We start from the raw sequence: 4676 nt of genomic DNA on the forward strand, positions 1-4676 counted from the left end.
CTCTGGTAAGACCCTCCCCAGGTTCCTCAGACCCCCTCTTGTGGAGGGACCCCAGTGGCTGGAGCTTTGCTATGTTCTTGGTCAGACAATGGAGGCTGTTCCTCTTGCCAGCCCTGCAGGCCACGCTTGTCCCAGGAGCACCGGCCTCGTAGGAAAGCCGCGGCTTCCTACCACCCTCTGACCCCTGGGCACAGGCCTGCTCTGGAGTAGGCCCCACCGGCCCCGCGCTTCCCCAGGCCCCAGGAAGACCTCTTGGGGCAGACTTGTACCAAAGCACGAATCATCTGGTGCGAATAGGTGACTGGGAGGAGGGGTGGGGAGACAGGCCGAGGCCCTGGGGAGGCAGGGGCGGACCCCACAGCTGGGGGGAGGGAGGCCAGGGGTGGGTGGTGGTAACATCGACAACAAACACTCGCTGCCACTCCCACTGGGTTGATCTTTCGGAGGAGAGGCAGAGGCCCCAGGCGGGAGGAGGCTTTGATGGAAGGAAGCTGGAGGAAGGAGCCCAGGCATCCCTTAACCCCTACTTGGACTGGAGGCCTCCCAGCAGCAGTGGAGGGAGCCCGGGACACTTCCCAGCTCGCGCGCAAAAGGCGTTGGCTTCATCCTCTCTCATTTAGTCTCTGCTGCTGCCCGGGTGCCCTGGGCCTAGTGACACCGCCCGCAGCCACGTCGGCCCCCCGCGGTGAGCTCAGAGGCCGCGCAGGAACAGCTGGACGCGAGGTGACGCCCCCCCCCCCCCCCGGGACCCGGCCCTGCTCCTCAGCTGGGTGGGGGGCCCAGCGCCTCCCCCCCCAGGCCTCCGCCTACGTGCCCCCGTCTTCCCGCTAACCCTGTGCCCTTGCCATCTTCTTGGCTTGCCTCTCAGTAACCTTCTGGGCATCCATGAGACCAAGAGGGGCCATTCTCTGGGGGGGGGGGGGGAAGGGGAGGCGCTGACCGCCCATCCCCCCACCCCCCAACTTGGCTGCTGCTTCTCTGTTCCCTGCCGTTTACTCTGCACACAGGATCCGAGCGATCATCTGAAGCCCATTTCAGGGTCTGCCACTACTTCCCTCCCCAGCGAATTTAGACTGAAGGCCACACACCTTGGGGCCCCCAGCCTGCGCCAGCTGGCGCACCGCTGACTCACCCTCCTCTTCCTTCCAGCACCATCGGCCCGCTGGCGTTCCCGGAACCACTTCAGGTCTGCCCTCTTGCCTCAGGTCCTTTGCACCGGCCATCCCCTCCCTTTCCCCGGAATCCTCACCATCCGTATTCCAGGTTTCGGCTTAAATGTCACCTCCTCAGAAAGGCCTTCCGTGTCTGTCTGTCTGTCTGTCTGTCTAAAAGAGGTTCTCAGAATTGTGCCATCATAGCACTCGGCATGAGTAGTCATGGCTCTCTCTCCTTCATCTACCTAAGCTCTGCCCACCTCCTTGCTGGATTGTGGGCATGGTGAGGACAGGACAGCACAGACAGATTCACTCTGGGTCTTTGTGACTTCCATATATATGTTTTTTGGCCTGGGCCCAAATCCAAATATTTTCCAAATTGAAGGAAACTGGGCTTCCTGGTGGAATTAGCTGCAAGGAGGAAGGCTTTAATACTTGAGTACTTCTGAGGGAGCCTCTGGAGTAAGCCCAAAGCAAGCCCTAGGCCAAGACTCAAGGGCACCTCCTTGATGTTGCGAGTGACGTAAGGCCTGACCAGGGCCAGGCTGGAGAGAACAGACTGGGCCCAAGGGACGGCTCCTGCCTCTGTATTTCCTTCTGTCTCTGATTCTCCTCCTTCCTGGCAGCCTGGGCCACCTCGGGAGGCTGGCACAGGGCTTCCGGCCTTCTCCAGACCTGCGGCCTGGGCGCTGGTAAGGGCCTCCTGACCTCGTGGATTTCACTGCCCCTTCCTGCACTGTTTGTGGTGAATCTTTACCAGCAAAGGCAGGGTTGCTGGGAGTGAGAAGGGCACTCCACACAGGTTATTACAACAAACAAACAAAGAACCACACAAGATAGGAATCCCCCCTCCAAACCTGGAGCCGGGGGCCGGGGGTGGGGGGGGGGGCGGGCAGGGCTCACAGGCTTAGCTTAGCGCTCTCAAGAGACCTCAGGATTCTGGCAGCTTGGGTCCCAGGCCCCCCTTCACGTCGCCAGGCATAACAAGCCTTGGGTTTAAACTCTGCAAACCCTGGAGAACGGCCTTCGTGCATTTTCCTCACGATCTCCCCAGTTTGGAGAAAGTAACACCAGCACCTTGATCGTGAACAGCCAAAGCCCCAAAGCGAAGATCGCCCTGATCTCCCTGCTAACCGAAAAGCCTCCTCATGGCTCCTCACGCAGTCTCACAGGGCTTCCTCGTGGGGTTTGGAGCAGTTTAGTCTTGCTCCCCGGCCCAGGAGGACGCTGGGCGGGGGGCAGGCCATGGAAACGTGCTGCCAGACGCCCATGGAAAAGAGTATTTGCTCAGTGACCCTGGGACCCAGGGGCCAGGGGGGTCAGTGATCACACCACACCATCTCAAAACGATTTCCCTGGGGTTTACTCAAGTCCATTGTTGGGAGGTACACAAGGGAAGGAGGAGAAAGAGGGGCTCCAGTTCTGCTGGGAGAGGGAGATGGACCCCGCCCCCTCCACACACACACCTCCATCCATCCCATTGGCCAGTGGCACCGGAAGCTCTTACACATCAGATACTCAGGGACCGGAGCCCCCTTCCCGGCTCCACCTCAGAAGGTCAGTACTTCCCGACCTGTTCCAGCCCCGCTCGTGACCCTTCTCCTCAGCCAAGTCCATCAGCCCTAGACACAGGGAGGAAGGGGACAGCGTTGGGCCTCGGTCTATCCCTCACGCACCTTTTCTCTCCGTCACCACTCTACGAGTGCCGCCTCCCTCTGGCCCCCGTACTCTGGCTCTTCCTGGCCTCCCTGACACCCAGCTTCGTATCCAGATCCTCACCGGGCCAGCCTTTTTGCATTCTCTCACCAAAGCACAATGGCTCTCCTCTCTGCTTCTGCTTGCTGCTAGGAAAGAAGCTTGATCGTCAGTTCCACCCCCTTCTTTCTCTCCAGGGCTTAGGGCAGACACGACCTAAAGCACTTTCTGCCAGGGTGTTTTGAGTGATGACAGAGAATTCCTAAAGGGACACTGCCCACACCTGTACCCGGGTGTTGATTTTGTTTGTCCTCTAGGGCCTGTCACGCAATTCAGATTTCAGTATAAGCAGCTTGCCATATTTGGGGACATTTTCCTAGGGTTATTACTGTCTCTCTGCCTAGATTTAAAAAACATTTTTTAAATGTTTATTTATTTATTTGGGGGGAGAGAGAGAGAGCACAAACACATGAGCTGGGGAGGGGCAGAGAGCAGGAGAGAGAGAATCCCAAGCAGGCTCCACGCTGTCGGCACAGAGCCTGATGCGAGGCTCAGACTCATGAACTGTGAGATCATGACCTGAGCCGAAATCAAGAGTCAGACACTTAACCGACTGAGCCACCCAGGCACACCTCTCTGTCTAGATTTTATTCTAAACCCACTTTGCCCTTAGCTAACGCATTGGTTAACTGTCAGAAATGACTCTCTAATGTGCATGAAGTCAGTAATGGAACACCCACGAATAAAGTCAGTAAGGCAACACCTGTAAAACACTTGGTGGTCTGAGTCGGGAAGACCGTAAAGAATCTAGTTCAGCTCCCACATCATATAGGGAAGAAAGCTGAGTTCAGAGGAGCGTGAACGTATAAAACAGGGATCCGTTTATTCCTTCAGGAACACGTATTTATTCGATGTCTAATCCGGTAGCTGTGATAGAATTATAAACGATGAACCAGCTGTGGGTCTTGCTCTCCGGCAACTTAGGGTTTGATGTCTGAGGGAGAGAAGATTCTAATGAACATCGATTAGTAGACTGTGTGGTAGGAAGCTGCGAGCACCATGAAGATGCTAACAGGACTATAATCAAGTCTAAAAATGAATAGGGAGAACTTCAAATGCCGTGAGTGGCCAAGAAGGGAAGAGCTGAGGGCAGATGGCAGTAGAAAGGGAATTTGTAGGTCTGCGTCAAACATCCACCCACAGCTAGAGGATGAAGCCAGTCCCATGCCCTGCCCTGTGCTTGGTTAGCGAAGGCTCACGAACTTGATTTAGCCCGTGTTTAGAAGGAGTGTACTGTGTGCCCTGTCATGACTAAGAGAGAGACCTGGAGGAGAGCTAAAAGGGTAAATGCACCGAATTGCCACCATGGGACTTTCCAGTTCAGCCTGACTCTAAAGAAGATAGCAACTTAAAAGACGGAAAAGGAAACTATCTTTGTTTCTTTTAATATCCTCTTGTTGTCCTTACGTCTTTATTACTATTTTCCAATTGTAAGTTGGGTTTTTCTACCAGCTTAATCATATTAATGCTTACAAAATGTGCCAGGTCAGTACACATCTTTTTTTAAAAAATGTTTATTTGTTTTTAAGAGAGAGAGAGAGGGAGAGAGAAAGAGGCAGAAAGAGAAAGAGACAGAGGATCCGAAGGGGGCTCTGTCCTGACAGCAGAGAGCCCCGGTGTGGGGCTCGAACTCCCGAACCATGAGATCATGACCTGAACCGAAGTCAGATGCTTAACCAACGGAGCCACCCAGGCGCCCCAGTACATGTCACTTTTAAAGGCACAGCCCAGCTCTCAAAAGATGAAAATTGCATGGTACTTGGTGCT

At 55.2% G+C, this 4676-nt stretch overlaps 1 long non-coding RNA gene across 1 annotated transcript; it reads left to right on the plus strand.

The window, feature by feature from the left end:
* Positions 1 to 357: 357 nt before the first annotated feature.
* Positions 358 to 1243, plus strand: LOC125932598 (uncharacterized). The gene is made up of 2 exons (XR_007460688.1): positions 358 to 723; positions 1150 to 1243. It is a non-coding gene; the product is annotated as an uncharacterized LOC125932598 (long non-coding RNA).
* Positions 1244 to 4676: the final 3433 nt, after the last annotated feature.

The sequence above is a fragment of the Panthera uncia genome, chromosome D2 (genome assembly GCF_023721935.1).
Source record: "Panthera uncia isolate 11264 chromosome D2, Puncia_PCG_1.0, whole genome shotgun sequence".
Classification (NCBI taxonomy): Eukaryota; Metazoa; Chordata; class Mammalia; order Carnivora; family Felidae; genus Panthera; species Panthera uncia.